The sequence below is a fragment of the Chiloscyllium plagiosum genome, unplaced genomic scaffold, assembly GCF_037043375.1.
Source record: "Chiloscyllium plagiosum isolate Xiang-an unplaced genomic scaffold, Cpla_swu_hap1 HiC_scaffold_20, whole genome shotgun sequence".
Lineage (NCBI taxonomy): Eukaryota > Metazoa > Chordata > Chondrichthyes > Orectolobiformes > Hemiscylliidae > Chiloscyllium > Chiloscyllium plagiosum.
Window position 1 is genome coordinate 81,267,986 of NW_028270158.1, and position 10,626 is coordinate 81,278,611.

Below are 10,626 nucleotides of genomic sequence, written 5' to 3' on the forward strand. Positions count from 1 at the left end.
TTAAATGTTGTGTGGGATAGTGCCAAATATTTCAAAGTGTCTCTGTAGTTATGATAGTGTTCGCCTCCCGCGCGGAAAATCGCAAACAGCTCTGCCCTTCCAGGCAAGTTGAGCTTACACTGGAACCGAATGGAGACTGTTATTTCATGGCTGTTGTGAAACAAAGTCCTGCGGTGACTCGACTCGTCGTTATTTGGTTTTCTGGCTAATGGGATTTAATCGTTCCAATGAATTTCGATGTCATATGTTATTGAATTTCTCCCATTTCCTTCATTTCCGTCCTGGAGACATCGGAAGGGAAAGGTAATCTAATCGAGACTGTGATTGGTGAAATTCACGTTTTATGGCCAATTCTTATTATGTTCTTTCTTTCTCTCTTTACAGCATTGTCTGGGAAGTGGTGGTGCACTTAGGCTGCAGTATGTTTGAAAGAGTAGTTTGGAATCGCCCTGTTGTTAGTTGTGAGATTACTTTATGACTCATGCCCCCGGACTGTCTCACATTTAGCATTCATGCTTCGCTGCGTCCGAAAATACATGAGGTATGCCAGTTTTGTTTGTGTTCCGTGTTAAATGCTTTCTTTTTTGCGATTGGCTCAATACATTTCGAGTTGACAGGGTTTCTGAGGTAACTTCCAGCAGCAAAAATCCTCATCTGAGGACCTGGGAAAATTTCACAGAGTATGGTCAGTCGGAGCAAAAGTAAGGAAGTCGTTCGTTTCTACAGTGTTTCACAATACTACCTTTCCCGTGAGCAGTCGAACAGACTAAATGATTGTGCCACAGATTGCGACGGCAAACTCCGCTAAAAAGTAATCCTTTTAAGCCGGTGTAAGCAACACGACGTTATTGGGGTACACCGCGTGGAAACAGATACTTTGGTGTATCTCGTCCATGCTCACCACATAGCCAAAATTAAACAAGTCCCGTTCCCCAGCATTTGGCCCCAATCCCTCTAAACCCATCCTATCCAGAAACTCATCCGATTACCTTTGCAATTTTCTGAGTGTAATAGCCTCCTCCACTTCCTCTGGTAGCTCATCCCAAACACGCACATCCTTCTGTGTGGGAAATGTGCCTCAGGTCCTTTGTCAATTTCAGCCCACTCACCTTAAACCTATGCTCTCGAGTTTTCAACTCACCCCAACTTGGGTAAAACACGTAAATACTCAATTTACAAGCCTTCCATCAGATCATGTCGCAGCCGTTCCGCTGCAGGGAAAGTCGTCCCAAACTATTCCAACTCGTCCTACGGTCCAAACATTGTCGACATCTTTGTCTGTATTTTGGCATCAATTTCACGGGTCTTTGTTTTACGTTTTCAAGATGTCAATTCCGCTGGACAACAACGAGCTGTTGGAAACAGAAAGGTGAAACGTGGAACGGCTTCAACTTTCAGTGCTGGATGCCACTGAACCGCAGGTCGGGTGCCGGCGGCTTGTTTCTGTAGTGTAGTGGTCATCACGTTCGCCTCACACGCGAAAGGTCCCCAGTTCGAAACTGGGCAGAAACTGTTTCGTTCTTCAGCTGCTGCCTTTTACATGGACAAGAACGGAGCTTTCTTGCTTGCTTTCCCATCTGCAAACCTGCCTTCGAATTTGCTTGAACAAATCTGCTCTCGCAGTGAACTGTAATGTAATGCAATTCCATTTAATTACTTTGCAAAGCATTGTAAAGTTTTTCTCCAACCTGGTTCTGATCATATGCCATTCTGTTTGAGAGTGTAGTTACCGCCTTCTGTTCCGTCCACGAAAAGCAGTACCGCTTTTGCATTCCTTGCGCAGGCGGCCCGGTTCAAAGACAGGAAAGAAGCTGATGCGCTGGTGTCACAGCGCACCACGGATTCCTGAACTTGTCTGTCTGTCAAATGTAGCCCAAAGTCGTCTCTGAAAACCCTCATTTGGAAGCTGTCTGTCGTTATTCAACGTGCGAGAATTGGCACCAGAGGTCCTGAATCATGTTTTGGAGCAGTTCGCACGTTAGTGGCTCATTCAACCAGCAACAGCAATGAAAGAAATTATACAATTTCAGAGGAACCTTTGAACTTGTGCTTTCATAGCGTCGCTTTTATTAAGGTGCGCCCTGAGATCTAAGTCATGTTGGATCTGAAACGGAGGAATCGACAGAGAGGCTACAGAATGACATCGAATCCATTTGGTTTTCTTTAAATCACTGACGAGCAGGAAAATGTAAACGGGGAGGGCGAGTGGGGAAGTGAGGCAGTTGCAGCTCTGGTGAAATTCCTTCGGTGTGATTCACTCAGCAACCAGAGACGTGAAGGTGACTCATGCGTGAGAGCTCTTCACATCGAGAACAAAAAGCACTCAAGGGCAGTTAGCACCTCTTCTGGAGTGGGGGTGGGGTGAGGTAATTACCTTTTGACTTCTGTTACTATGTCACCACATAGCCAAAAGTAAACAAATCCCATTCCCCAGCATTTGGCCCCAATCCCTCTAAACCGTTATTAACCAGAAACTCTTCCGGTTACCTTTGCAATTTTCTGAGTGTAATAGCCTCCTCCACTTCCTCTGGTAGCTCATTCCATACACGCACAATCCTTTGTGTGGGAAATGTGCCTCAGGTCCTTTGTCAATTTCAGCCCACTCACCTTAAACCTATGCTTTCGAGTTTTCAACTCTCTCCAGCTAGTGCAAAACACGTAAATACTCTGTTTACAGCCTTTCCATACGATCATATCTCAGCCGTTACGCTGCAGGGAAAGTAGTCCCAAACTATTCCACCTTGCCCTACTGTCCAAACATTGACGACATCCTTGTCTATATTTTGTCATCAATTTCACGTGTCTTTTTTTTAACGTTTTCAAGATGTCAATTCCGCTGGACAACAATGAGCTGTTGGAAACAGAAAGGTGAAACGGAGATTGGCTTCAACTTTCAGTGCTGGATGCCACTGTGCCACAAGACGGGCGGCTGCGGCTTGTTTCTGTAGTGTAGTGGTCATCACGTTCGCCTAACGCGCGAAAGGACCCCAGTTCGATGCGTTGAAGGTATTGTGGGAGAATACAAACATTGAATTGGTTAGAAAAGGAAGATGCGAATTGGATATTAGTCATAGATCGTAGAACAATACAGCGCAGTACAGGCCCTCCGGACCTCGATGTTGGTCCGACGTGTCGTACCAATCTGAAGCCCATCTAACCTATACTATTTCATGTACTTCCATATGCTTGTCCAATCACGACGTAAATGTACTTAAAGTTGGCGAATCTACTACCGTTGGAGGCAAAGCATTCCATAACCTTAGTTCTCTATGATTAAATAAACTACCTCTGACATCTGTCCTCTATCTATCATCCCTCAATTTAAAGCTATGTCCCCTCGTGCTCGCCGTCATCATACTTGGAAAGAAGGCTCTCCCTGTCCACCCTATCAAACCTTTCTGATTATTTTATATGTTTCTATTATGTCTCAGTCTCTCAGCCTTTCCTTGCAAGGGCTATCCTCCATACAAGGCAACATCCGAGTAAATCTCCTCTGCAGCCTTTCCAAAGCTTCCACATTCTCTTATAATGCGGTGACTAGAACTGTACACAATACTCCTAGTGCAGCCACAGCAGAGTGTTGTACAGGGGTAGCATAACCTCATGGTTCTGGAATTCGATCCCTCTACTAATAAAAGCTATAACACTGTCTGCCTTCTTAACAACCCTCTCAACCTGGGTGGCAACTTTCAAGGATCTGTGTGCCTGGACACCAAGAATTCTCTTCTCATCTACACAACCAAGACTCTTACCATTAGTCCATTACTTTGCATTCAGTTTACTCGAACCAAGGTGAATCACCTCACACTTGTCCAAACTAAACTCCATTTGCCACCTCTCAGCACAGCTCTGCAGCTTATCTATGTCTCTCTGTAAACTACAACATCCTTCGTCACTATCCACAACTTTACCGACCTTAGTGTCATCTGCAAATCGACTAAACCACCCTTCTACGCCCTCATCCAAGTCGTTTATAAAAATGACGAACCGCAGTGGACCCAACACCAACCCTTCCGGTACACCACTAGTAACTGGACTCCAGGATGAACATTTCCCATCAACTACCCCCCTCTGTCTTCTTTCAGCAAGCCAATTATTGATTCAAACTGCTATATCTCCCACAATCCCATTCCTCCACATTTTGTGCAATAGCCTACGGTGGGGAACCTGATCGAACACCTTGCTGAAATCCAAAATGCACCACATCTACCGGTTTGCTTTCATCTACCTGTCTGGCCACCTTCCCAAGAATACCTCGTCCTTGTGAACCACAATCACATCTAGTTTAGTAGCTTGTACCTCTGTATTCTCCTCGACAACACTGTTGTTTTCGAGAGTGAATACTGTTGAAAAATATTCATTTAGTGCTTCCCCTATTTCCTCTGACTCCACACACAACTTCTCACTACTATCCTTGATTGGCTCTAATCTTGCTCTCTTTATCCTTTTATTCCTTAAATACCTATAAAAAGCCTTTGGGCTTATCCTGATCCTATCCGCCAACAACCTCTCATGTCTCCTCCTGGCTCTTCTGAGCTCTCTCTTTAGGTCTTTCCCTGCCTACCTTGTCACCCTCAAGCGCCCTAACTGAGCCTTCACATTTCATCCTCACATAAGCCTTCGTCTTCCTCTTGACCAGAAATTCCAATCCCTTCGTAAACCACGGCTCCCACGCACTTCAGCTTCCTTCCTGCCTGACAGGTACATACCTATCTCGGACACTCAGGAGCTTTTCCTTGAATAAGCTCCACTTTTCTAATGTGCCCATCCCCGGCAGTTTCCTTCTCCATCCTATTCTTCCTAAATCTTGCCTAATCGCATCATAATTGCCTCTCCCCCAGCTGTAACTCTTGCCCAGTGGTATACACCTATCCCTTTCTATCACTAAAGTAAACATAACAGAATTGTGATCGCTTTCACCAAAGTGCTCACCTCCTTCCAAGTCTAACATCTGGCCGGTCTCATTACCCAGTACCAAATATAATGTGGCTTCACCCCTTGTTGGGCTGTCGACATACAGTGGCAAGAAGCCCTCCTGCACATACTGGACAAAAACTGACCCATCTCTATTGCTCGTACTATAATGTTCCCAGTGAATATTTGGAAAGTTGAAGTCCCCCATGATAACTATCCTGTCTCTTTCACTCCTATCGAAAATCATCTTTACTATCCTGTCCTCTACATCTCTGGAACTCTTTGGAGGCCTATAGAAAACTCCCAATAGGATGACATCTCCTTTCCTTTTTCTAACCTCAGCCCATTCTACCTCAGTTGACGATTCCCCAAACATCTTTTCTACAACTGTAATACTGTCCTTTACTAACAATGCTACACCTCCCCTCTTTTACCATCTACTCTGTTCTTACTGAAAAATCTAAATCCTTGAACCTGCAACAACCATTCCTGTCTCTGCTCTAACCATGTCTCCGAAATGGCCACAGCATCGAAGTCCCAGATATCAACCCATGCTGCAAGTTCACCTACCTTATTCCAGATGCTCCTGGTGTTGAATTAGACACACTTCAAACCAACTTCTTGCTTGCTGGTGCCATCTTGCATGCCGGAAAGTTAATTTCGGACCTCCCTACTCTCAACCTTTTCTATACTTGAACTACAATTTTGGTTCCCATCCGCGTGCTGGATTAGTTCAAACCTACCCGAATAGCCTTAGCGAATTTCGCCCCCATCACAGGATATTGGTGCCCCTCTGGTTCAGATGAAGACCATCCTGCTTGTAGATATCCCACCTACCCTAGAAAGAGCCCCAATTATCCATGAATCCAAAACCCTCCCTTCCGCACTATCCCTGTAGCCACGTGTTCAATTCCTCTCTCTCCCTGTTCCCAGACTCACTAGCACGTGACACGGGCAACAAACCAGAGACAACAACTCTGTTCGTCCTAGCTCGAAGCTTCCATCCTAGCTCCCTAAATTTCTGCCTTAAATCCCCACCTCGCTTCCTACCTATGTCGTTGGTCCCAATGTGGACCACGACTTGGGGCTGCTCCCCCTCCCCTTTAAGGATCCCAAAAACTCGATCAGAGACATCACGCACCCCGGTACCTGGGAGGCAACACACCAACCGTGAGTATCTCTCGTCCCCACAGAACATCCTATCTGTCCCGCTAATGATGGAGTCCCCAGTGACTACTGTTCTGCTCCTCTTCCCCTTTCCCTTCTGAGCAGCAGGGACAGACTGTGCCAGAGCCCTGTGCCCCACTGCTTTCCCCTGGTAAGTACCCCCCCAACAATATCCAAAACGGTATACTTATTGTTGAGGGGAATGGCCACAGGGGATCCCTGCACTGCCTGCCGGTTCCCTTTCCATCCCCTGACTGTAACCCATTTGCCTTTTTTCTTGTACCTGAGGAGTGACTACCTCCCTGTAACTCCTCGCAATAACTCCATCTGCCTCCCGAATGATCCGAAGTTCATACAGCTCCAGCTCCAGTTCCCTAACGCGGTTTTCGAGGAACTGCAGTTGGGTGCACATCCTGCAGATGTAGTCAGCAGGGACACGAGTGGTGACCCTTACCTCCCACATTCTGCAGGAGGAACATTCAACTGCCCTCACCTCCATTCCCATTATTCTAAATTCCCAAAGAGACTGTTGAAAAAGGTGGAATTAAAAGTAAACTCGCTACCTTACCAATCTGGTGCACAGAGGTTTTTTTTCCTGTCAGAGGAGGAGATGGGTGGGAGACACTACCCGAGTAGTGTTTCGGGTAATGCAACCACACAAATATATGACTTTCCAGAAGTCGTTCGCTCCTCCCTCACACCTCTCAGCAAATGGAGGCCCGACCCACGAGGTAAATCCCTTTTAAATCTTTATATAGATCTAGGCATGTCAAGGAACGGGCAAATATTGGTCTTTGGATCACATTAGGAAAATGTGCCTGTGTTTGAGCACAATGACGAGTTGAATGGAAAAGCAGTGTATTCTTTAAATGAAATATTTCCTTATTATTGAGCCTTCGTGTAAGGGGAAGAGCTACTCTTTGTTTTCCTTGTCTAGACCCCTCATGTTGTTAAACACCTCCATCAGGAGCTCCTCTCAGCCTTCTTTGCTTAAAAGTATAATCAAGTAAATCCAACCTCTCTTCAGTTTGAGTACACTCTTATCTTGTTACTTCTGAAAGGTATCAGTGTTAAATTGATCTGTCCAGCTGAACAACCAGTTTATACCATCTTGTACCCTCATACGTTCCTCCTCACTGTGAACCACCAGTTCATCTTTCTGTCATCCACAACATTCTTTATCAGTCCATCCAAACTGCATCCCTCCCATTCTCATCATCATCATCGTTTATGAAGTTCACAACTAAGCCTTAATTTTCTCCTGTTCTTCAGATGTTGTTCATAGGGAAAGCATTGAGAATGCCATTCGCTTGTTTTCCTATTTTGGTGAATTTGCAGCGTGATGCAGTTGTGTTTCTTTTTTATGAGGGAGCCACAAATTTTATAGTGGACATGGATCTGAATTCTGCTTTTATACTATGCTCCTCCGTATGTTTTATTTATTAAGCTTGTACGTAATTAGTGTTGGATTAGGTTTAGATGGATTTCACGGCAGCATTTGTGTTCCACGTGGACCTCGATAATGTTCTTTGTATCGTTCTCTGCTATAGTCAGAGCTGAAGGAAGTTTTTGTCTCTACGATAGTGACTGATTCATTATTTCAACTAAATTATATATATAGACTCACAGCAGGAGATCAAATCATATCGTCAAGTCCACCTTGAACTGGAAACAATTATTAAATCATATGTCTACTTTTCTTCATATTGTAAAAACATTTTCAAAAAATGTTCTTAGAGCAGCGTGGATCTTCTAGCTGCTCCTGGGATTTCAGGCAGTTGAATATTTAATATAGTCTTTTTTGCAGTCAATATTATAGTTTATTAAATTAACATAATTATTTCTATTTTGTTTTATTAACATGCAAAAACAAACAAAACAGCAAAAAAACTCACGATTTTCTTTTAAACGAATTTTTTTTAAAAGAGTTTTTTAAGGGTTGTTTACAAAAAAAACGAAATGTCTATTTTTGTTTTAAAAGATTTCTTTTATTACACTGCAGAAGTTTTTTTAAATTAATTTAATTTATTTAATTAATTAAAATCAGGAGGTGCACCTTCCTTCCGGAGAATCCTACACGTTTTCAGCTCTGGAGAAAACTATTTTCTTCTCGGACTTTATTGAAGAGGAATATTTTTATTAATTTAGCTAAATGGTTGATTTTGTTTAATTTTTCTATGTTTGATACCTATATGTATATATTTTTCAATTTTAACATTATTGTCTGTAGGTAATGAAAGGTAACAGAAGGAGTCATAAAAAATTCTGCTTTTAGGCATAATATTATTGAAGTCTCATATAAGGCACAGAGAGGATGGCTGGAAGATTTAGAAAGAAAATATTATCCAGCATATCAGCAACATAGATGTGTGGCTCTCAGGAAAGATGAGAAAGTAGTTCAAAATTCTTCGGTGGCTATTCCTCTACCAAAATGCTTTTCAGCTTTTAGAACAGCTGAAGGGGATTGAACGAAATGGAAGAGCAATCAAATATTGGACACTTGGAATTATTCTTATGTTCAGCAGCGTTTGAGAAGATTTAGTGGAATTATTGCTTCAGTGGACTTTTCTATCGGGGCATTAACAGAAGATTCTATGGCAGTGACCGGTAATTCAGGATGCTTTGTTGATTTCCCTGTGCTAAGATGAAGAACGTCTCGAAACATTTCAAGTACGTTGTTAAAGGTGAGATTGAGTAGAGAAACATTATTGTAGATATTGGCAGGAATGATACTTTTAGGGAAAGATAAAAACAGTACAGAATGAACTTAAGAGGTGAGTTAGAGTATTAATAATAAAACCTTTAAAGCAAAACATTCTGGTTTACTCCCAATGCCAAACTCAACTGGGAAGGAACAAAAGGTTAACAGAGAAAACCCAACGGCTGAAGAGCTACTGTGTTATTGAGGGATTTAGATTTTTGGGAAATTAGAATCTATTTTAGAATAGAAATGACCTGTTCAGAAAGGATTGGTACAATCTAAACTGAAAAGCAACCAATACCTTAGCAGGGAGATTTGCTCCTTCTATGTAGGGAGACTTTATGTTGATAGAGTTGACAAAGGGGATATTCCAAGTAGAATAATAAATAGTAGGATGAATGGACAAGTTTATGAATTTGACGGGTGCACATCAATTAGAAAAGAAAAACGAGAGTCAAAAGTATATAATAATTCTAAAGCACGAAATTCCATTTATTTCAATGTGAGGGGTCTTACAGGGGAGGCTGATGAACTCGGGGCATGTTTAAGAACATGGGATCTGGACATCATATGTATTACAGGAAATTGGTTGAGAGATGATCAACTCGGAAATGTACTGCTGGGAAAGCACAGCAGGTCAGGCAGCATGTGAGAAGCAGGACAATCAACGTGTTGGGCAAAAGCCCTTGATCAGGAATGGGCTGATGAAGGGATTTTGCTTGAAGTGTCGATTTCCCTGCTCCTTGGATGCTGCCAGACCTGCTGTGCTTTTCCAGCACCACTCTCTCGACTCTAACTTCCAGCATCTGTAGTCCTCACTTTCACCTGAGTGATGTTCAAGCTGAGAGATGGCAATTCAATGTTCCAGTTGTTAAGCGTCATAGAAAGGGTGGAAAATATATGCGGAGGGCAGGGAGGGGGCGGTCTGCCATTTTTGATTAAGGAATAAATTATTGCTGGAACTGAGGATGATATTTCTGAAAAATTATCTAGTTAAAATATGCAGCTAGCATTAAAAATAAGAAAATAAAGTTGACTTTGAACAGATTGCACGAATTGCTCTTTTGTGAAAAACCGTCCAGTGAAAATATATTGGTCAAAATTAAAAAGAAGAAAGGAAAGAACACATTAATTGTATTGTACCGTTTGCTCTCCAACAGTAAGAAAGAAATTGAGAAACAAACATGTAGGGAAATCTCGGATATATATAAGCTTAATAAGGTTGTAATAATGGGGGATTTTAATTTTCTTAAAATTGATTGGGACTACCGCAGTTAAATGGTTGGATGGTGAAGAATTTGTCAAATATGTTCACGAAAACTTTCTTCACAAATATCCGGATGATTCTAACAGAGATGGAGCAAAACTAAGCCTTCTTTTGTGCAAAAGGCAGGGCAAGTGATTAAAGTAAACGTGAGGGCATGTTTTGGGCATTGCAATCATAATTCTATTAGTTTCATAATGGTTATGGAAAAGAATAAGCCTTTCATTATTTTTTTTATTTATTTGGAGTACCATAAATGTTAACAAGTACCATAGATGGAACAAGGACTTACACAAGCTTGATTGGAGTAGACTGTCAGCAGGTAAAACAATGTCTGACAAGCGGGAGGCATTCAACAGTGTGACGACAGGAGTTAAGAGGCATTATGTTCCTGTTAGAGTGAAGGGAAGATTAAGGAACAATGGACAACTACAGTTATTGAGCTTTTATTCAAGAATCAAAGAATACCTTACTTTAGATATGGACAACTTTATTCAATTTAATCGCTTAGTCAATATAAAGAGTGGGGGCGGGGGGGTGGGTGGGGCATTATTTCGAGAGAAATCAGGAAATCAAAAAG

At 42.4% G+C, this 10,626-nt stretch overlaps 1 non-coding gene across 1 annotated transcript; it reads left to right on the forward strand.

Annotated features, from left to right (window-relative positions):
* Nucleotides 1–1,439: 1,439 nt before the first annotated feature.
* Nucleotides 1,440–1,512, forward strand: trnav-cac (transfer RNA valine (anticodon CAC)). Its single transcript has one exon. It is a non-coding gene; the product is annotated as a tRNA-Val (tRNA).
* Nucleotides 1,513–10,626: the final 9,114 nt, after the last annotated feature.